Below are 23,708 nucleotides of genomic sequence, written 5' to 3'. Positions count from 1 at the left end.
GCTTTCCATATTTATCATTCGAAGGAAAGGAGGCTGAGAAGGATCTAGAGAATAAGCAAAAGTAGGTGACATCACAGGGATCAAATGTAAAGGGAAATTCATGAAAGATTTCACAAATAACTCCTGTGAAGTACTTTTGCTTTAGCCTATTAATGTTAGTGGTGGAGGTTGAACTCTGGAAAGCATAATAATCAAATCTAATTCTTAAGAAAGTATAACTTTAAAAAAAAAAAAAGAAAGTATAACTTTGACGTTGTTAGAGGGTAGACTGAATTCGAAGAAAAACTGAAGTCAAGGAGGCCAGAAAATCAGGGAATAATGACAAATATTTAACATCTAAAAAGCCTAGTAGAAAGCTAACTTAAAATCAAACTTTGTATTTTATTTTCTTTCAGTGATGAAAGATGTATTTTTGAAAAATATGGTTTGATTTGGCTTCGCTTTGGTAACAGTGTATATGTATATGTATATATAATTAAAGAAAATAGGTTGCAGTGAAAATCAATGTTATACACAGATGATGAAAGATGCTTTAGGTAGAAAGAATACAGAGACATAGAAAAATTAAGGAAACAAACTTCATAGGATTTCCAAGAAAATAGGTTGTCTTCTTGTTTAATTGTTTCTGGTTAAAAAAGAATGAGAAAGAGTATTATTCTCCAGCCTTGAAAACATGACAGTGGGAAGAATTGCTCCAAAAAGAATTTTCCTCGAAGCTCCATAACTTATGAACATTTCAGATATTTTAAAGTGTTTGCCAACTTAGCATACAACTTTGCAGTACATCCTTTGTAGCAGAAATGCTGCTACTTAAAATGATTCACTTAGAGCTCTGTTTAGAGTGAAGAACACATGCAAATTTTTGAAAATACAATATTAGGATATTCAGAAAGATGAACTGAAAGGCTTGAGAGTGTTTGGATTGCTTTTATTGATCTAAGAGTAAGGAAAAAAAAATAATAAAGAAATCACTAGATATAATCACTAGAAGTTAATACAAAAGGGAAGCCACTGATTTATCAAAATATTTGGAAAATTGACCTACCTCAGCACCAGAGGAGCCTGATATGCTGATTGTCATTTTACAAATGTTAAAAAAAAAAAAAAAAAAAAAAAAACACTTATGCATGTGAAGCAATTTATGTGGCAAAACCAAGGTCAATTGTTTGAACAAATTATGCCAGATGATAAATGTAGTAAGTGGCCAAATTGGGAAATTAGGATTGTATCAGCCCCCCGATAAGGCTGTGGTAGTAGTGGCAAGATCGGTGGTAGAACCAATAGCACCAGTGGAAGTGGTGTCACCTAACAGATAACATCTAGGAAGCATTCATTATGTTGCAGGGATTCTTCTGAGCACTTTACATGTTTGAACTCTTTGTTTATGACGACAACTATATGAAGTAGGTCTCGTTCTTATTCTATTTTACCGAAAAGACCTGGGATGTAAAGGAACTAGCTCAAGGACACACATTCGTGTTGCATCATACCAAAACCCCAAAGTTGACCAGTGAATGTAAAGCGAATCAGTCATCTTAACTAGGTTAGTTTTTGATACCTAACAACTCAAAAAATTTCAATGACTTAGAAAAGCAAAAGTTTATTTTCACCTCACGCTCTTCGTGCAGAGCAGCTGTATGTGGTTTTGTGGTTCTTTGTTTTTTTTCCATCTTTTCTCAGATTGCATTTTCAGACAGCCCTTATCATTATTAGTCCTGTAGAAGAGAAAATTATATGAAGAGTAATAGGTAAACTGCATTATAGCTTCTGTAACATTTCTTCAGAGGTACCTCATGTCACTCCCTCTCATATTTCATCTGCCAAAGTAAACTGCATTTCTAAGCCTGTCAATGGATGTGAAGTATAATATTTCCATATGGAGGGGCTCTGGAGTAAAAAAAAAATGTATAGTGATGGGTAGTAAGTAGTTGAGCTATCTTCTACACTATCACTATCACATAGGCCCACCAGCGATGTGGTTTTCATTGTGTTAATTTCAGTTCCTCACAGGAGGTGATCAGTGGATGGTTTGACCTGGTTTCACACCAGAGTATTAATGTTATGATCCCTAAGGTTGATTCTTGGTTTGTCAGTCTTAAACAGGTAATGATTCAAGTTGAATAAAAACTATTAAATTGAGAGCACTCCCAATTTCTGTAAGCTATCTATAGATTTGAGAGACAGATCTCTAGAATGAGCTAAACACCATACTATATCAGATTAACAGAGGAAAATACCTTTTTTTAAATGTACCAAATCATACAATACAAGAGTCTTAGGCTGACCTGGTACGATGTCAGGAGGTGTGCCAGTGGAGTCCTTTTTCAACAAAGAATTTGTTCTTCAGCTTCAATGAGTGCAGTTAATCTGACACTGTTGGCAGCCTAGGACCTAACTCAGTTTTCAAGGCAACCACATTTCATCTGAGCAGCCCAAATCCAGACTAGTTTGGAGATACTATGGATTCGCCATTTTTATTCAATACAGAAATTATCCAGTGGGTAATCTTTGCTCTAGACTTTCTAACTGGGTTGTCTTGTATGTTGTAAGGTCTGCATCACGGTCTGAGATGATCTTTGTGCCAACATCTTCATTCCTCTTTACTCTTACAGGTTTCTGATCTCCACTGTGGTCTGATGCTTTTCTATCATCTGTTCTGCCTCCTGCCCATTTAGCTTTCACGGGTGTTTTTTCTAACTTTTTTCCACATTGACTTCCTAGAGGACCAAAGTGACACTTCAAGAGAAAGAACTTCTAGGGAAGGATAGGTAAAGCAATAAGCTAAGAAAAAAAATAGAGGTTGGAGATACTGAAGTAAACATTGAGATTGTTTAACTTATTAATGTATAAAGATTGTGTTATGAGGTGGGCGTCAGGTCCTGATCTGACTGATCTAAAAGTGGTCCCAATATGAATTGACTGGGGAATCTTCTAAAATCAAATGGGTACATTAGATAATATTCAGAAATAGTTGTAGGTGAGGACAAGAAGGGTCTTATTATAAAGCATAAAGAGTCTGGACTATGTGCTTTAGAAGACTAGAACCTGTAAAATAACCAGAAATAAGAAATGAAGAGTAAGGGAGGTGTTTATAGGAAACCAGATAATAAAATCCGGTGGCATGATTTAGTCCAGTGGCAGGGGAAATAGAGAGAATGAGTAGACTTTATGAGATGTTTGTGGGGCAGAATTGACAAACAGAGATTTAATGGAGTGGGAGAGGCCATAGAGCAAAGAAAAGAGAACAGGAATATTTCTTGATAACATTCCTTACCTACTAAGAGAAAGTATTTTATTGAATTCTCTAAAAAGAATCAATGTAAATACCCTTATGAAAAATATAAATGTTAGTTTGACAACCATTCTGTGGCCTTGGGAAGTTAAGTCATTTTTTTCCAGGTCTGGCTGAGTGATATATATTTGTACAGCTTCTGTAATAAATGCTATTGATGTGAATAATGGAATAAAAACCAAAGATAAATCTGTATAAAGTTAATTGCTATAAAGTAAATTGTAAAGATTTCCAGCACTAACAGGAACACCGTATTTTGTTTTTTTGTTCTTTTTTGTTTTTGTTTTTGGAAGATGCCTACATTAGCTCTCAATGGAATGTAAACAGTCTCCAAAGCCGAAAGATTGAGCTGACTCCAAGTTTTCTGGCTGAGCATTGCAGCTATATAATAAAGACAAGAGGCATTTGATAGAGGTAAACATGAGAAAATTCTTGGGCAGGACTGATTGCTTTGTGGGAGGGATAAGAAAGAGAAGATGATGCACCAGAAATATTTCAGTGGGGATATTTGGTGAAGCCAGGAAGATTGACTGAGGTTTTATTAGATTGTATAATTGGGTTATTTGCTATATAAAATACTTTCATCTCTCCTAATAATTTCCAATAACATCTGAAAGCATGTGCACACACAAGTACTCAAAAAAACTTTGGATGTTACTGGAATTATTCTCCATAACAGTAATAGGGTTGAAATCTGCTTACCTTGGGGCAGAAGGTAGAGGGAGGGAACCCTCAATACCTGAATCACGAATGAGATTATATACAGTGCTTGGCTAACATGTTTCTTAAGCCAAAGCAACTTGTCTTCACATTAGGCAATGTATTGCCTTCCTTTACTGTTTTTTAAAGAATCAGTTTAAAAGGGCGTAGTTGTGAATCTCATACACATATGAAATGAGCATGTCAATGATTTAATTTAATCCACTTATTAATAAGGAAAACAGTAAGATGTTACAATGAGTTCAAAAAACTCACACCTTTGTATGAGGTGAGGGAATACTGCAATGAATTTGCAAATATATGCAAAAATTGGTTTATTTACAAAGCAATAATCAATTGCATTCTGCAGGACACAGCTGCTTAGCATTTCTCTGGACAAAATTCATTTGTAATACTATCAGTTTTCTACAATTTACAGAGTTGTAGAATTTCTTGAAAACACAGCACAGGGACACCTGGGTGGCTTAGTGGTTAAGCGTCTGCCTTTGACTCAGGGCATGATCCCGAAGTCCTGGGTTCGAGTCCCACATCAGGCTTCCTGCGTAGAGTCTGCTTCTCCCTCTGCCTATGTCTCTCTTCTCTCTCTCTCTCTCTCTCTCTCTCTCTCTCTCTATGTCTCAAGAATAAATAAATAAAATCTTTAAAAAAAATTTAAAAAACACAGCACAAATAACTTGAATGTGTGGCATAGAACCTTGATTAATTCTTTTAAAATCTTTTTGTCTATTTCAAAGACCTCCTTACACTTCAAATCTGCAAGTGGCAGAAATAAAGAAAAACAAGTAGAGTCAGACCTCCAAGATGATAAGCAATAAGTTATATGAATGAAAGGTCTCACCTTCAGGTTTAAACATAACAGCATAAAATAAGTAGAAAACATTCTTTACTTGTGTATTCCTTCTGTATCTACATCAGTAATAAAGTCTACTGATTTTAAAAGCTACATCTTTGTCCCTCCTTGCCCCTTGTGTGAAAGCAATATAAAATTAATTTATGGCCAATAGCAAGTTAATAAATAAGTCACAATAAAAATCTAATAGAAAAAGCTGGAAAGAGTGGACATTTGAAAATGATTAATACCTTAAGGGAATAAGAAAGAATAATAGATGGAAGATTATCTGGGCACTTACACTGTTAGAGAGTTAAAATGGAAAATTCAATTTTAGGTTCTGAATGCACTGGTATAATATCACATCATGAAATATGAAGAAACCATTCACTTTGGAGAATTTGAGCATGAAAATCAAATAGTTGAATGCAAGTCAATGTGATATAAAGGGAAGTGGAGATTACAGGACTAGAGGGATAGTCTCAGAGATAAATACATAATTGAAATTTTTTTTTAAAAGAACCCCAGTGGAGTTTATATTGAAGATGGATGAAAAAGTAGGAGAGAGAGAAAAATTCGTATAACAGTGCCTGGACTACTCAATTTTCCACTGTCAATGGGGTTTCATACAAAATCCATGTACTTTATGCTTTCACAAAATACTTGACAATAATTTGATGAGAATGGATTAGAAACTTCATTTCTATATGACCAAATTCATTAAGTGCCAGATTTAAAAATGAAGGAACTTGGAAAAAGACGTATTTTCTTCAACATAGCTACATATAATTTAGCACTTTCCAGATTTCATTTATAAGTTATGGAACATGGGGCTAAGTGATTTTCATTTCTACGAAAAAAATGAGCATTTATGTCAACTTCAGAAATTAAAAAATATTTTAAGGAAGTTCAAACTTCAATGAATCAGTGATATAACTTTATTAAGTTAGCATTTGTTAAGTAGATCTCAGGAGTGTCATATGGTGAGCCACCCTTCCCTCATCAATAAGATGAGCAAAGAAACTGACTTCATTCTAACACTACTGCCAGCAACCTGGGAGAGAGGGAAGACCCAGTTTTTATATTCAGCTCTTCTGACAAAGACTGGGGTGGGAGTTGGGATATTAGGCCACCTTAGTTTACTAGTTGGCTTTACTCAAAATAAAAGTAAACCTTTATTTTTTTATCTTCAGGATGTAGTTTTTACAAATTGGAGTAGGCTGCTCTTTGAAGTTAAGTTTTACTCTCCTACAGACTGGCAAATGGAGGCCCTGTCTTCCTTGATGATTACATTTCAAAGGGATGACTCCCACATGCTTGAGGAGGAAAGTCATGGATTATAAAACTAGCCAAGAGATCTTTAAAAAGATTCATACCTCAAAGGGGCAGAAGAAGAATTGATAAGTTTAAGTTTTGTGAGAAAAATACAATTTTACTATAATATACCCATATTTTGCAGCAGACAGATCTCATTTTAATTGATACAATAAACATACAGCCACTTATTTTGATTTCAATCACCAGAAAAAGCAACTCAGACAATATTTTTTGAAAAGGATTCACTTACCCATTGTAGACATATTTGATCACTTTCAGTGAGCCAGCCACTGTTCTAGACTCATCAGAAGGACAAAGTCCTTGCCCATAGAAAGCAATATCCTAAATGGGCAAATAGATATAAACAAATATGTTGCCCAAATTTGAATATTATGAAAAAAAAGAAGGTGATTATGATGAAAAAAAGAAGGTAGGGAAAGCAGGATAAGGAGTGGCTGGCATGTATGATGCATTGTCATCAGTTTAAACTTAACCACCACAAAGGTGATATTTGAGTAAAGCTCTAAAAAGTGCAAATCTTTAGGAAAGAAAATTTCTAGGTTGGTAAATCCAAGGCAGGAGTGTTCTGATATGTTTGAAGGACAGTGAGGAAGCTAGTAAGCCTGGGAGAGGAATCTCTGTGTCAGAGTTTATGTCATGAGGTAAGTGATGGGGGTGCTGGTGTTGTGCTAGGGAAAAATGGTAAGGGGATGGTCAGATCCTAAAGGACCCGGTAGGCTTTTGTAAGGACTTTTGGGTCCTCAAAAGTGAAACCATTAAAGGTATTGAATAGAGTAATGACTCAACCTCACTTATTGAAAATAATTGTTCTGGATATTGTGCAGAAGATAAACTCCAGAGAAGCAAGAACTGAGATTAGCAGACCAGATAGAAGGCTTTTGGAAGTAACCAAACTGATAGGTGGTTGAGTCAGAAAGATCATAGTGGTGGGAGGTGATAAATCAAGATTCTGATTATATTTTGAATTTAAAATTAATAGTCTATAATAGATCATGTGAATGGTGAGAAAAATAGAAAAACAATGCATGTGCAGAGAGTTTTGAACAATTAAGATAATGTAATTCCTATTAATTAGATGGGAAAATGGTTGGAGAGGTAGGTTAGAAAAGAAGATCAGGAGTCTATTTTAATTATTAATTATGTTATATTTGAGCTAATATTTTAAGATGGAATAGTAGAAAACAAATGGGAACAAATATAGACTCTCATCTACAGGGATTTTTTTTTTTTATTCTGACAAGATCAAGAAGAAAGTGTTCAAGAGCTGGGGGAAGAGATGAGGCATTGAAAGGTTTTCCAAACTAATTCAGTAGAGAAAGAAAGACAGATGATAGTGCACTGGGGAGAGGGGGTAACTGCTGGAGTAATATCTATGAACCTAAAAGATCGAAAATGATAGAGAGTAGAGAGATAATTGTTTATTGGCAATTGCAGAAATAGGAATAGAATATCACCCAAATGGATCTATTGTTATCATTTGGCTCCATTTGTTTATCATTAACTATTCCTCTTTTTCTTGAAAAGTATAAATATTTCCATAAAAGTAGATACAGGTGTAAGTATAGCTGTAGATTATAGGTATAGGTATAGATATAATTTTTCTGAACTATTTGAGAACAAATACCACTTTTGTTATCTGTTTATTATTGAGTATGTTAGGTTTAAGTAATTGACATTATAGCAGCCAAATGTTCAAAATACTCCTTCAAAAATCCCCCCAACTTCCCCCCAGAAAAGAAAAGACAAATTAAATTAGGTCTATAGATAACACAGAAAACCCACAAGATGGCAGGAGTGCCACATATATATGTAAGTTCCCTGATTACTTTCCTTATTTTTATCCTCCCATTTCCTCATGTAATGTAACTTGATATTTAATGTTTTGTTAGTTTTGAAATATATATGCCTCAAGAGGCTTAAAGGAAGATGAGAATATATAAATAGCCAAAAGACAAGAAAAAAAAAAAACAACAAAGAGCAAAGTAACATATCCAGAGCATCATAATAGTAAATGATTCAAAATTAATCCTATAAAACGTATCATGTGTTTAGATTGAGGGAAAATGAGGTCAGGAAACTATAAGAACAATATATTTTAGTGTATAATAAACAAAGTTCCTAAAGTTCTAATTATAAGGCATAGGTCTCAAAGACATCATGTCATATATTGTATAGATATATCATATCATATAAATATATTACAGCATATAATATATAATAAATATATGTACACAGATGTACACTTATACTAATATTACATCTATGAAACTCATGTCTTATAATTTTAACTTTAAGAGATCCTGTTTATTTATATAAAATCCCTAAGGGACATTTGCATCTTTGCTTTAAAAAAGATGAAAACTGTAATAGTCATTTTACTTGCAGAAATTCTAGAGTGGGCTGCAGTTTAACCACACAAGAGCTATCCAATTTACCAGACTGACTTCAGATTCCACTTCTTGCTCAGTGAATCACTTTCTAGTTCTGGGTTTCAACTGTGAAATGGGAATAATTATACCATTTCCATAGGGTTTGTTATAAATGACATCACAAGTAAAACACCTCATGTATAATAATGGAAACAGATGCTTCCTGACATCCACAGTTTTTTAACGCTATTGCTGTTTGTCTTTCCCTGCAGGACAGAAAGCTTCGTATACTGTTCTGAAATCTCTCTTCCCTATCTGTATAAAACATGATGTTCTTTGTAAAGACTCGTTTTTTTTTTTTTCTTTATGTGTTTAATTATGCATTTGTTATATCAGGCATCTGATGATTTATTCCCTGTGGTATTATTCAATATATTGTAAGAAAAAAAGAGAATAGAAAAATGTGTTTTATCAGCAAGCAAGATGTCCTCTTTATCCTTGCATGTAATTTGCTAAAGAGCTGACAAAGTCAAAGCACAGGCTGTCTCTCACCATATTCTGCAGACAGCGTTAAGACTGACACTGAATCTGTGCTTTCCAACTTGGATCCAAGTGTGAAATTTGATGAGGTTATGTACAAATTACTATTAGTGCACCGGGAAGAAATAGGGTACCTACATGAAAAGAGGCTCAGTGGATGTGTGCTTTCGACAAAGGATGGGAGCAAAGATGTTGCCAAGGATGCTTGATAACCAAATACATGCACACTTTAACAGCTTCAGATAAATCTTACACTTGATATCAGGAAAGAAATCCATTGAAACACATCAAAGAAATGTAAAAAAAAAAAAAATCATGGGCCAGAGATGGGAATAGAAAATAATAAAGATAAGTGAATATTATAATAAAGACATGAATATCATTCATATGTAAGATTTGTGAAGAAAAAATGTTAAGTGACAAGGTACAATCATGCTCAGAAGAGGAATATATTTTACAAACATGAAAGGGAATACAGTGGAAAAAGGAAATGAATAGGAGAATATGCTGAACAGCTGTATGAGTTAAATGCTGGTGATGCTGATATATATGATTTAATTATAAGTACATTTTATAATGAACGTCTTTGATCTTATGAGTAAAAAACCATAAGAGAATGTTGAGCATTATTTAATTGTTTAACTGTTCAATTGGTTTCAGTAAGTCAATAGGCTTGAGAATTGTAGGGTTTTTAATCCCAATTGATGAATTCCATTCCTCTCTACTCAATCACTTTTTAAGTATAGAAATTTGTGTAGGATGATAAAGGTATAGATATGCTTAAGAAATTGCAGCTTGCTATTAAAATTTGATTTAGTACTTATAGAGAACAGTGTTTATTTTTCATTTTCAAAGCTCTTTGGATATCAATAATAGTTTGAAAAAAATCACTTGTGATTTATCCAGTCCATATTTCCAACTGCATACAGTTGAGTTTGAATAGACAGTCTGGATTTTTCAAGCCCTGTGAATTAGGGCAAACCACTTGATAGAGCCTTCAGCATAGAATATATATATATATAAAAGGGGACTATGGGGGCAGCCTGGGTGACTCAGCCTGGGATTGAATTGCACTTCAGGTTCCCTGCATGGAGCCCGCTTCTCCCTCTGTGTCTCTGCTTCTCTCTCTCTCTCTCTCTCTCTCTCTTTCTCTCTCTCTGTGTGTCTCATGAAAATATAAATAAAATCTTAAAAAAAAAAGAGGGACTATGGCTTTAACTTTAAAGCTAAGAGAAACAGTTTTGAAGAGGTAGAAAAGAGCATGCAAGGCTGGAGACCCTTTGAGAGAGCCAGTAGTTAGAGATCAAGTTCCGAAAGGACTCAGCATATTTGGTCAAGGTGTCAAGAATCAATAGCAAATCTGAAAAAATGGTGGCACATCGGCCACAGGGCTTCAAATATGTAACTCCGGGAAGGTGTAAGGTATAAGTTTTGAGTAGTCTTAGATGATTTTAGGTTATTCTAGGAATTTCATACAAGCAAGGGCAAGCAAAAGTGAAAATTCATTAAAAGAAAGAAGGTGAGCCAAAGGGTTGAAATGAAAAACCAAGTGCAAGCCATCCCCAGACTTAGAGTACAGGATAGTCTGGAGAATAGAATAAAACTTATCCCCTGCAAAAATAGGAGCCATGGTTATGAAACAGATTATTTGGATGCCAGACATCAAGAGACTCAGACAGGGGTTTAATTAGACACAGTGGAAACTCCTAAAGTGGGATGGATTCCCAGAAGCAGCTCACAGATAACTGGTTCATCTAGGCTTCAGGACAAAGAACTGGATTTTTCACCCATACTTACTTGATTAACTATACAATTCTTAAATTCTAAGGGATTGTCTTCATTTTTTCCCCCAAGTCAATAGAGGTGATGGACAGGCCAGCCGACTCAGACCATCGTCTGAACAGATGGTTGGGGATGAGTCAGGTAGAGGAAGCACAGGTTTTGTAACCCTGAGATGCTATGGTCTCTGCGGTTCTTGCCCATAGTTTGCAATGCCTTTATGGAATCACACCCTAAACAATAAATCACATTTTTACTTCCTTTTCTTAAAAGTCCAAAACATGTTAAAGAACTTAGTTCATGGCAAATCTTATTAGAATCATTTTCCTTTCCCATTATCTAAATGCTCATAACTCCTGGGAAGAAATTTCTAGCTGCCTTACCCATTCACTTCTGTCTCTGCCTTTATCTCACATCATCAGCATACTACTCTCTCGTCTACATCCCTTGACATCTCTGCTCATGTGGTTCCCACCACTGCAAATAATCTCAGGAGTATGATTGACCATCTCTGTTTTTCTCATAGACAAGACCTGTATAGTTTTCTGTTTTGACTGCATCCTCAATATCTTAATTTGATTGTACCAAATCCTACTATTCTAAAAATAGTAGCACTCTCCTCAGTGGGAAAGAAGAGGCACAGCTAGCAAAATCAAAGCAAATTTCCCTAAGGAGAGAAAGAGAAAGGACTAGAAGTCCCATCGATTTACCTATTTTTTTCTTATATTACCTATTTTCTCATTCCTAACACATTCATTCTCCACCTCAGAGTCACTTCTTCAAATTACATCCCTTTGTTTCAAATAGCACATATTTCTATTTGGGGCATATGACTATACAAATCATGTTTTTCCAAAACATACAAATTCATTTTTAAAATGATTTAGTAAGTTTAAAAAAGTTTTCTCAGGATAGGCAAGCCTTCAAAATCCACTTTCTCTAAAGTAGTTGGCTTCTCTATATTCCCAAGTGTGTTCCCTTCACCCCACAGAGGTTTTTTTTTCACATACTTTATTATCTGAAATTCTTCCTTTGACTTATTTGCTTAAAATGTAATGTTTATTTCAATAGAATACAATCTCTATTAATGGCGTTTATATTATGTCATTCCAACTTGTGCTCCAAACTCCAAAAGTAGTTCCTGAATAACATAAAAAGCTGCTAAATAAATATTTATGGAGCAAATGAGTCAATGTCAGATTAGATGCCTGTACTCTTTCTCTGGAATACAAAGTTTTATAATAATAATAATAATAATAATAATACTTAATATATATTGAGTGCTTACTATATGTTAGCCATATTACATGCATTGACTTATTTAATCTCACAAAGTTCTAAAAAAATGGGCATTATTATTATAATTTCAACTTAATATATGCATGTTTTGAAATTTTTAGAATTAAGATGCTTGTCAAAAGTCATGCGTCTAATATGTAATGAAAGTAGTATTGAAGTCCAAATCCTTTTTTTTTAAGTCCAAATCTTTTAAACTTCAAGTGTATCTTAATCACTTTGATGTAACTCTTCAGTTCATTCTTTTAAGTAGCAATAGAAAGTCTAACTTTCTGTATTAGTTTCCTTGGGCTGCCATAACAAAGTACCACAAACTGAGTAACCTAAAACAACAGATATTAGTTCTGTCACAGTTCTAGAAGCTGACAGTTAAAAATCAAGATGTCAGTAATGTGTATTCCTTCTGGGGACTCTGAGGGAGAATCCCTCCCATGCCTGTTTCTTAACTTCTGGTAATCGTCAGAGAGTCTTGGTGTCCCTTTGCTTTTAAATGCCTTACTATTTGTAATTCTGCTCCATCTCCACACAGTATTCTCCCTTTAGCCCTATGCCCTTACATAGCTGTCTCCTTATAAAGATATAGGTATATGATTATACTGACTTCATCTTGATTAAATCTTCACTTGATTAAATCTGCAAAGACCCTATGTTCAAATAAGGTCAACATTCACAGGTATGGTGGTTGGGACTTCAATTTACTTTTTTTTTTTTTTGAGGGGGGCGATTAAACACATGGCACTTTCCAAAACTATAAACTGAATCCATAATACTTGTATCCCTATTACTTCAAAAGACAGCAAAGGCCAACTCTATGTATCATACCATAGTAACATCCCTAGAACATCAGTTAAGGTTGAAAATTGTGTCGATATAAATATTGCTTATTAGAATGAAGGAACATTAAGAAATTCAACCCTGTAGGAACATTAGCTTTCTAGAATTGTTTATACAGAGTCTAGATGAATACCCAGAGGATATGTTGTAGAAGAAATTCATTAGATTCATATATTAGATAGTTGGCTATCCAGGATGATTTTGACTTTATATTAAGGATGTTTGATTCTTTGTTCCTCCAAGGCCATGGTTTCTAACTGCATTTCTCGGAGCCTGAGGTTTTCACCAAGGAAATGCCAGGGTGAAAGTAGCCCACTTTGCCGGTTTTGTACATTAAACTTAGTTTATGGAAATGTTCCAATGGCAAAATACTTTACAAAAGCATTTGCTCTTATGAGAATGCCCTGATAAACAATAGGTGACAGAGGCTTTTCTGTCTATATTATAAACAGGATTGGATATATGGCATCAAAGGTGCCTGTGTGTGTGTTAAATTTTACCTTTTACTCAAACATGTAGTAGCTCAAAGTATAGCTATTGTGCTGAATGTGGAATTTTTATTGGAGAAGATCAATACAACCTCTAGCACTGGGTAACCTCTAGTCTAGTGAAAACGTTCTTATATGTCCCTATTAACCAGCAAAATCCAAACTGTTTGAATTTACATAGGAATACAGTAGTCTGTTTTTCTGTCTTGCTCTATGGCTACATTAACTCTCCAGCTCTTTGCCAAACTATAATCCAAAGTAAATTTTAACATCTTGAAATTCTGTAGAACATCAAAGTGATCAACTTTATTGATGACATGTTACTAACTAGACATGGTGAGCAATACTGATATGCGTCTAGCTACCTAATAAGACATTGACATACCAGGGCATAGGAGATAAATTCTATGAAGTTTCACGGGTAAGTCTAGAGGATTACAGTATTTCAGGACAGGTGAAGGCATTCTTTCTAAGCGAAAGACTATGTTGTTCCTCTTTTACCGTCTATTGTTAAAGAGGTATGATATTTAGATTTTGAGACACTACATGTCATGCTGCATTTGGTAAGACTGTTCCTATCTCTTTATCATGATTTAGATGCCTACTAGCTTTGAGTCTAGACTGTGATGCAAGTTGCTCTGCTGATTAAGCCACATAACGCATAAGATCCACTGGATAAAGATGCTGGATGGGGTGTCTGACAAGTTTTAATAGAATAACTGAAGCAGAGATCCTCAGGGTTCTGGAACAAAGTTATGTCTTTTACAGTGTAAACTATTCGCCATTTCAAAAGTGACTTCTGGTGTGCAACTGGGACTTAGTGGAGGCTGAATGCCTGGACATAAGACACCAAGCGAGGAAGTGTGGGACTTGACATTTGCACTAAGTTATACTTTTGTGAGAGGTAGGCGACAACAGAAATCCATTGTACTATAGATTCATAATCTGGCTTAAGAATATATATATATATGTATGTAAATTACAGCTACAGGAGCCAATACTACAACAGTATCTCCCTTTTCCTACTGACGCTATTCTATCAGTTCACATCTATGGTTTTCTGGAAGGTTATGATTAAATGGTGAACAACAACAACATCAACAAAAACCTGAGGTCTGGTCATTTTTTTTTTAAGATTTTATTTATTTATTCATGATAGTCACACAGAGAGAGACAGAGAAGCAGAGACACAGGCAGAGGGAGAAGCAGGCTCCATGCAGGGAGCCCAACGTGGGATTCAATCCCGGGTCTCCAGGATCGCGCCCCGGCCAAAGGCAGGCGCCAAACCACTGCGCCACCCAGGGATCCCTGGTCTGGTCATTGATCTTAGTGCTGCCACACCACAGCCCCACTCAGGGGCAGCTCTAAAAGACATGGTGAAGAAAAATCCTCTCAGAGGACAGAGTAGAACACTAGAAAGTAAGACACCTACCAAATCCAAATACATAGTTAGTTCCAACTTTTTGGAATATCAACATTAAACATTAGTTCAGCAACATGACTGACGGCTAAGTATGCAAAATTCATTCAAGATTAGAGATTTGGCATCATGGTACATCAATGGTAGTGATTTCAAGGCCAGAGATTGCCCACAGCCGTTATCTGAGGTAACTGTGAAGTCAAGAATTGATAGCCCAAAGGGAAGCAAGGTGCCATTTCATTAATATTGAATTTTCAATGTGTTACTTTCCTTCAACCAATCTTTAATGAAGTAATTTGTGACTGAAGACCCAAGCAATGTTTCCTTCTCTTTACATATTTATTTATTTTAGGGCCCTGCCATTAGAAGAGATGTGATAATCTTGAGATTTCACATTAGGCGCTGCATGCAATTTACTAGCTGTGTTGACTTTGTGCAATTCATATAACCTTTCTGAGCCCCAGCTTTCTGTCCCTCTAAAGTGAGCATTAAATTGCTACCTATGTCAGATTGTTGTTATGAATATTAAATCATATATGTGAAATCGCTTATAAATAAGAAAGTGCCCTCCACCTCTATGTCACAGTGTTTCTTCTACTTCTGGGGCAAACTTGAGAGTCTCCACAGCATGAAGATGTACATTGTGTACAGCATGTACATTACAGATTGGAAAAGTCACCTTCGCTCTGCCTGTCCTTTTGTCTGCCTTATTCATCTTTGTCCCATTTGCAGAGCATGATGCCATCCAACTGTGCGTGGTTCTACACCTCGATAACAACTCCGCAGAAAATGAACTTAATGTATGCCGCAACATGTACTGGGAAATAAATGGAATGTGACAAGGGAAATGCCAGTTCTGCCTCACTCCTGGTAAAATCAAGATGAGTCAGCGATGCCTGTAAATGAGGCCAAATGAAGGGTTAACATGGAAGACAGCCCCAGTAATTGGGGACTTCAGTAGGGCTACTTGCAGTCCCTACTCTGGAGATTCATAAAAGGAGTGAAAAAGATGGGAAAGATATTCAAAATTCAAGGCACATGAAAGAATTAATCTTTCTCTCTAGTTAAACAGCATTGGATCCAAAGGCTGTTTGACTCCGCTGATGTTTGAATTGCATATTTAAGGATTTACACCAAGGCTACACAGGCTATGAAAGCAAAAGTAGGATAAAATAGAGAATAACTACGCTAGTGATTCTACTGGTTAAAAATAAAAGTGGAAAAAGGGAAAAAAATGGAAATAAAAAATAATAATTGTCTGTCATGTATGCTATTACATTGGAAGCTAACACATGGAATTAGTCAACATTTTATTTATTTCCATAAAAGATATCTCTTCCACCCAAATATTTTTTTTCGTTCTTTCATGAAGCCATTAAAAGATTTTGTAAGGCTTCTATGTGCCACATATAGCAATAGAAGCTTGTGTATATGCTACCAGTTTTTCACATCAATTATTTTCAACAGGTACAATATTTCCATTTTATCTCTAAGGAGTCTGACATGTAGAGCAGTAAAATAGCATGTAAATCATGATACACTCACTAAAGAAATAAACTAGGATTTGAGCATGCCCCCCCCCTTTTTTCTACTTTAAAATCAACTTCCCTTTATCTGTCATGCACATAATTTCTTGGTTACAATGAATTGAATTGAAAAACTTCAAAGAAGTTTCATCAATTTCTTTTCTTTAAAGATTTTATTTATTTATTTGAGAGAGAGAGAGAGAAAGACAGAGAGAGCACAAGTTGGAAGAGAAATGAACAGACTCCCCGCTGAGCTGAGGGAGGTTGAGGCAGGGCTCCATCCCAGAATCCTGAGATCATGACCTGAGCCAAGGTCACATGCTTAACCCACTGAGCCACCCAGGCAACCCAGCAATTTCTTAATAACTTTTAAATATGAGAGACATCAAAATGTGGTATCTGTTTTATAACCTAAAGAAGGGGAGGAGGTACTGAATGGTGAATTTTGTCTTCCTGTTTGTGTCTTTAAGAAATATTTTACTAGGTTATATATTGGTTACAGCTTTTGGAGCTCCTAGTTTGGAGGTAGCTTCTACAACTTCTTTTACATCGTTTTACCTCCTAAATTATGCTTTCTCATCAGAAATATACTTTAGGATTACTTCAGTCTCATTAAGTAAAGATTCCTGCACCCACTCCAGACTAAACTAGAATCTCTAGGGTGGGTCAGGGAAGCTGCATTTGCAACAAACACACCTGCTTATTCTGACACGTGTGCAAATTTGAGAATCAGTGGCCTAGACAATTCTCCATGCAAAGCTCACCCACAGTGACTGGAGGCAGCAGCGCTGGCATCTTCAAGTCTGCAGAATTCAGTTCAGAATTCTGAACTTCCATCATCAGGTCAGGACCTTCCACCAACCACATTACACAAAGTGGCACTGTACCAAAGTCCATCCATTTTGATCACTTTCATTCACTCAAGTCCCTACTCCGATCCTAAGTTTTGGCCCCTATGGACACTGGAAGCTCTGGCATACTTCTTTCTTCTCAAACCTCAAGGAAAGCTGCAATTTCTGCTTTTTTCTTTCAATACCCAGTCCTGTATATGATCCTGATTCCAAGCCTGGATTTTTTCCCTGGTTGCCCTCCCTCCACTTCTACACAAGAAATCTCTTATCCCAGAATAAATAGAGTCATCTCTTTCTCTTGATTCAGGGATTCAGATTACAGATGCAGGATATTTCTATACCTGGTAAATGATGACTTAATACCTTGCTGGAGTCAGGACTAATTATGCACCATTGAATGTGGTTCTGATAAGGACTGTGCTAGTGAAAATTGTGATAACGAAATCAATGATTACGTTACTTTTTTATTATAGGTTTTTGAATTTTATATTTGAATGGTATCCTGCTGCTCCATAAGGGGAAAAAAATGTTTGGGTGCCTCTCTGAAACACACAGCATCCTGTAAGTCTAAAAAATGATTTGTGCTAGCTAAACAAAAGATAACGAAACTTTCCTAGAACATCTATTATTTCATGAGGTTTAAAAGAACGTTAAAAATCAACCTTGGGGGCAGCCCCGGTGGCGCAGCAGTTTAGCTCCGCCTTCAGCCCAGGGCGTGATTCTGGGGACCCTGGATCGAATCCCACATCGGGCTCCCTGCATGGAGCCTGCTTCTCCCTCTGCCTGTGTCTCTGCCTCTCTCTCTCTTTCTCTCTTTCTCTCCCTCTCTGTCTCTCATGAATAAATAAATAAAATCTTTAAAAAAATAACCTTGGGAACCAAAGAATTAATACTATATTCACAAAATACAAATTATACAATATTAACTGGAATGTTTCTTGACATTTTGTATACTTCAAAAGGTACAAAGTACTGTTGTGAACAATGGGAAAATTTTCCTGCACATCTCTTTTTCATTCAATCTGTGTTTTGATCCCAACAGAAACAGCATGACTATTGAGATATGCTCTGGAGAAACAAAGCATTTCAGAGCGAACTCTAAATTCACTTCTACAAATAATAATAATAATAATAATAATAATAATAATAATAATAAAATAAAAAATAAAAATAAAATAAATTCACTTCTACAGGTTAGGAATGCATCAGTTATCCTTCCATCACCAATTTCAGTATGGTACTTTGAGGAAAATGGGACAAGCACAAACTTGATCGTTAAAGTTGACTTTGAATCTTGACTCAAAGATTTATAAATTGCCAGAATTTAGAAAAGAAATTAAACGTTGGGTTCCTATCTAATTTTTATATGATGATTTCCAATTTGAACTACTTTTGCCTTCTTTTTTAACTGACCTCATTGAAGAGGACATGGGTTCTGATGCTTCACTTACCAACTGAACTGATCTTTCCTCTTGGCTATCTTTCTTTAGAAAGTTCACAGTTGTATGGGGTTAATGCTTTTCAAGGTAGCGTGGCAAAGGACTAGTTATTTCCCTTGTTTAAACCCCAAACTATCATGGACCAAAACTTTCTCTTTTTTTCTTAAAGATTATTATTTATTTATTTATTTATTTATTTATTTATTTATTTATTTATCTATTTATTCAAAAACAGATAGAGAGGCAGAGACACAGGCAGAGGGAGAAGCAGGCTCCATGCAGGGAGCCCCACGTGGGACTCAATTCCTCCAGGATCATGCCCTGGGCTGAAGGCAGCACTAAACCACTGAGCCACCCAGGCTGCTGGACCAAAACTTTCATAAAATAAAGTAAGTATGAACAATCAGAATTATCAGAATGAGCTCAAAATGATTAAGTTTTCGGTGCCATTGCAGTGTGGAATTGTTGTCAAAGTTTCTTCGTGCTTCATTCCAATATCTGTACTTAATTTATGGATAGGTTCACAGTGTATATAAATGGTACTGGTCTTGGAAGACACATTGTTTGAAATACTTACTGGATAGTAGTGTCATCTATACTGTGTTTCATAGCCCTCACTGCCTCCTTAGATATCTGTTCTCCCTTTGACTATAAACTTCTTAAGGGCAAGTTACCTCTTCATCTGTCACAAGTGGCCAACTTTCAGTGAACCATATGGTAAATATTTACCAAAAATGTGTGTTTTGGGATGAATGGCACTGTAAAGTATTGAAAGAAATGTCTGATCAAAATAGCTGCTTCTAAGACCTGCAGGAGATAACTGTAAAGTTTGTGGCACCATTGTAGGTGCTCGATAAATGCTTAGCTTGCTTCTCCAAAGGAGCTCTGCCTGACTTCTCAACTCTGCTCCTATCACCAGTTTTAACCAGTTTTACCTGGTGTTTCTCTGAGCTTCATACCACTTTTGGAAATGCAATCTGATGCAACAAGACCAATGGAGGACTTACACCCTGCTTATTCCCAGGGATGGTGCATGTTTAATTGAAGAAGATACCTTACAGACACGATATGGCTTTTTATCACTCTGTGATGGGTGAATATTAGAGCTGGAAACCTCTTAAGCTTATTTCAGAACAAACCTTACCAACCTGTCATTCAGGATCTAAAAATGAGCATGTGCTCCCTTTCCAGATGTCTTTCTTCCTTCATCCTGAGCCATATATTATCAGGCAATGTCTATATGGGAACTAATTGACCCATGCATTCTAAATATTTACCATAGAAGGTGAAGAGATGGATATGCCTGCTGTAACTGCAGTGGTCCTTGTCACCTAGGAGGATGAACCATCTCCATCAGTAAGAATGAAGGAGATTGGTATATTTTACTATATACAGTGCATAATATATATATATATATATATATGTTAAAAAAGACTATATACAGAAGCATTTATCAATATTATTTTAAAATTCATCTAGTTATGGCAAGTTAAAGTTATTTGCTTTATAAGAATTGTATAAATAATTTCTCCTTTGAAATCTACAAGATATATAATAAAAATAAATATGGTATGATTAAGCTGGAGTCCGTATTGCTATGCCTGGGGCTGGGTTCATTATTCATAAAGACTGATTAGCTAAATTTTCTGGGAGAATTTTCTGGTCAGTAGAGGTTCTCAGTTTCATGATCCCTAATCAATCACAATGTAGACATCCTAAGCACATTAGCTATTTTGGAAAATAGTCTGTGTAGCCTAGTTAAGAGATAATTCCAACATATGTTATAAAGAACAATTAATTGTCAGAGGATAAAGAATGAAGTAAAATTGAAACAGTGCCTAGGTTATATATTGAGAGGTAAGTTTTCATGATTTAGGAGATTTGGAAGGGTTTTTTAGTAGCATTGCTGTCTATGCTGACAGAGCCCTATACGACAATGTCAGAGAAGAAGGAAAAAGTACATAACCCTACTTCAGGCGTGATGGGCTCAAGTTCTATGGTTAACTATGGGATGTATGATAGACTTTATGAAGAATCAGCACATGTTAATATATGTTTTGTTTTCCAATAATAAAGTAGGGGAAATGAGCTCCTTTGATAGGGACTAATATTGTTTCAACGTCTAACACCCTTCCTTGAGATACAGTATCTGGAATGAAATGCCTGCCCTGTTCTTATATTTGGCCTGGCTGTGCCATGTCAGAGGCAGAAACTGACTCAGCTCACAATCTCTGAAAGAAAGAAAAAAAAAAAAACAAAACAAAACCTCAAGTTGAGTGAAACAGAGAGGTCAATGACAATGTCTTATGGCCCATGAAAGTGACCTTGCCAAGGTCACTGGTTTCATTCTGCACAGCCCACTTTCTCAGAGTCTTCAATTTCTATCTAACTAGTAGGCATTTGTAGCAGTAATACAGTCTGGTTCAGAAAATGAAAATTCACTTCTTTAAGAGCAGAACAAGGTTTTAAAAGGCTATAATAAGAAAATACTTCTTCACCCTTTGCACTAGTTCAGATTAGTGCTTATATTCTCCAGAGAAACATAAACCAAGAGAAGCATAAAAGACATTTTTCACATATGTCATGCTATATAAGACATTTGTTCCTTTTTTTCTTTTCTTTTCTTTTCTTTTCTTTTTTTTTTTTTTTTTTTTTTGGAAGGGCAGAGTGCTACATTCAGGACCTCGTTTGGATGTTTGGATGTGTCTGGAGTCTTAGATGCATGACTACCTTATGTTCTATAAATGGACCTTGAGAACTTTTTTGGAGATTGTAGCAGGGCAATGCAGCTACTCCTATATTCTTGACCAAAGAATATTCCTCCTCTGTCAGGGAAGGTCGTCTTCTTCAACTTAGCATGCACTTTGGGGATGGATACACATGGTAGTATAAGGAAGGAAAGGGGCACCCACTTAGTCAATTCAGATCAGCTGAATTGACCCTGACTGTCAATGGAGCGATGGATATTGTAGCTAGATTGCCCTAATAGCCAAGACACTTGTTCTTTTTGCTCATAAATCCTCAATTAAAAATTAGTTTCTGAAAATACTTAAAAAATTGGTGCACCTGGATGGCTCAGTTGATTAAGCATCTGACTCTTGATTTCACTTCAGGTCAGGATTTTAGGGGTATGAGATCAAGTCTGGCATCCGGCTCTGAGCTAAGCATGGAACCTGCTTAGGATTCTCTCCCTCCCTCTCCTTTTGACCCTCTCTCTCTCTTTAACAACAGCAACAACAACAACAACAACAAAAAGAGAATAAAAGAAAAAATAAAGGAAAGAAATAAAATAAAATAAAATTAATAGCTGGTTGATATTAAAAAAGTATTAAGACCTGACTTACATTTTATAGTTTTATATAATTAGCTTGTGATTTTTTACTAAGTAAAATAATGATATGCTACAGAGAAATGTAAAATTCCTCATCTTTTATTAATTTTCATCTTCCATATATATGTACACATAAATATAAAATGTAGTCTTTCAAAAGGTTCTTATTGATATTTTAAGTTTTATTCACATATCGAAGATTGATGTTTAGGTTTGGAGTAATAATATACTTTGTTTCCACAAATAATAATTTCCTTCATATACTTCTACTAATTACACTTCTAGAGTGATATAATCTTGTTACAGCATGTAATATATAATATTAGACTCTGTAATATCATTATACTTGTTTTTTATAGTTTCTAACTAGTAAGGGACGGAGACCTAAAATCACATATTGATTGAATTGCAGTATCAGCTTTGTAACATTGGAATCCAGGCTGTTTTATGTAAATACAAGAGAAAAATAATTTATTCTAAAGACAAAATGAAGCAATCAAGTCTTTCTCCCAACCTCCAGCTAAAATAATAACAAAGTTTGCTTTCCTTCATTCTCTTCAATTTTAGAGAAGTTAGAGAAGTTCTCTAAGTTCCTCTTAGAGAAGTTATTCATTATTGTCTGAATATTTAGAACTTAAGAAAACAAATGCATAGAACAAATATAGACATAAGGTCCCTATTATTTATTTCCAGAATGAAAATTATATAATAGAAGTAATCATATACTATATTAATGAAATAAAAATGAGTTTGTTTTCAGATATATTTCACATGGGGAATGAAATAAGTAGATTATTCACAATATACTTATACATATGTGAGCAACAAATATGTAGATATAATTAGAATTACAATTTACACATGATCATGATGCATATTTAAATTAATCAGAATGTCGAGTTTCAAAAAAAAACCCTCAAAATATAATTTATAATAATATGCTCTGAAATGTAATTTTATATAATTTGCTGCTATGAGGATAAAACAATTTGAATTATTTTAATGTGTTACAAGTGTAAAAATTGAAAACCTTTAAAAGATTAAATGTTAATGCTGTTTGTGAACATAATGCATTTGCAAAGTATAGAAGCACTTCTCATTATCTTATGCCCAAGAGACCTAGGGAATTTCATTATATAGACGATTTCACTTCCAGAAAATTAGTATAATCATAGACATTAGCAAAAAGACAGGCTTAAGAAGTAATTTAGTTCATTATTATAAAAAGAACTTCATATCTTAAAATCCTTCAGGTAATTCTAGTTTGGATATCATAGGTAGCACTATTTTCATAAATTAAAACAAAAAAAACAACTTCAAAATATTTTATGGACTTAGTTTCCATTTTATATAAAGTAAGACTAAAACACAATGGCACATCGTATTTGTCAAGTTTCCACAAGCTTGTTCCCATGTCTTTTTACATACTGACCCAGGATACAGACACTCTTTTTGGTATTTTGCCAACTGGTAAGTTGGCCTGTTCATAAATGAATACAGAATACTAAATATTTTGAAAGTTCTTCTATGAAGAGTTGTCAATTGAAAATATACTCAGTGTATAAAGCATAAAAACCATATTTTAATTTATGCTGATCCTCTGTTAATAATAGCATCCCCTTACATTCTGCTATAGAACACCACAATGTTAATTTA

At 35.1% G+C, this 23,708-nt stretch overlaps 1 long non-coding RNA gene across 1 annotated transcript in view; it reads right to left on the bottom strand.

Moving 5' to 3' along the window:
- The window catches only part of LOC144301611 (uncharacterized), a 69,205-nt gene that overhangs the window by 2,275 nt on the left and 43,222 nt on the right, over positions 1-23,708 (bottom strand). Inside the window, exon 3 of the long non-coding RNA XR_013368372.1 lies at positions 1,611-1,715. This is a non-coding gene — a long non-coding RNA (uncharacterized LOC144301611). The remainder of the gene's footprint in view (positions 1-1,610; positions 1,716-23,708) is intronic.

Source organism: Canis aureus, chromosome 30 (assembly GCF_053574225.1).
Source record: "Canis aureus isolate CA01 chromosome 30, VMU_Caureus_v.1.0, whole genome shotgun sequence".
In the NCBI taxonomy this organism is placed as follows: Eukaryota; Metazoa; Chordata; class Mammalia; order Carnivora; family Canidae; genus Canis; species Canis aureus.
The sequence above is the reverse complement of the archived record's forward strand: the minus strand, read 5'-3'. Positions and strand labels throughout refer to the sequence as shown.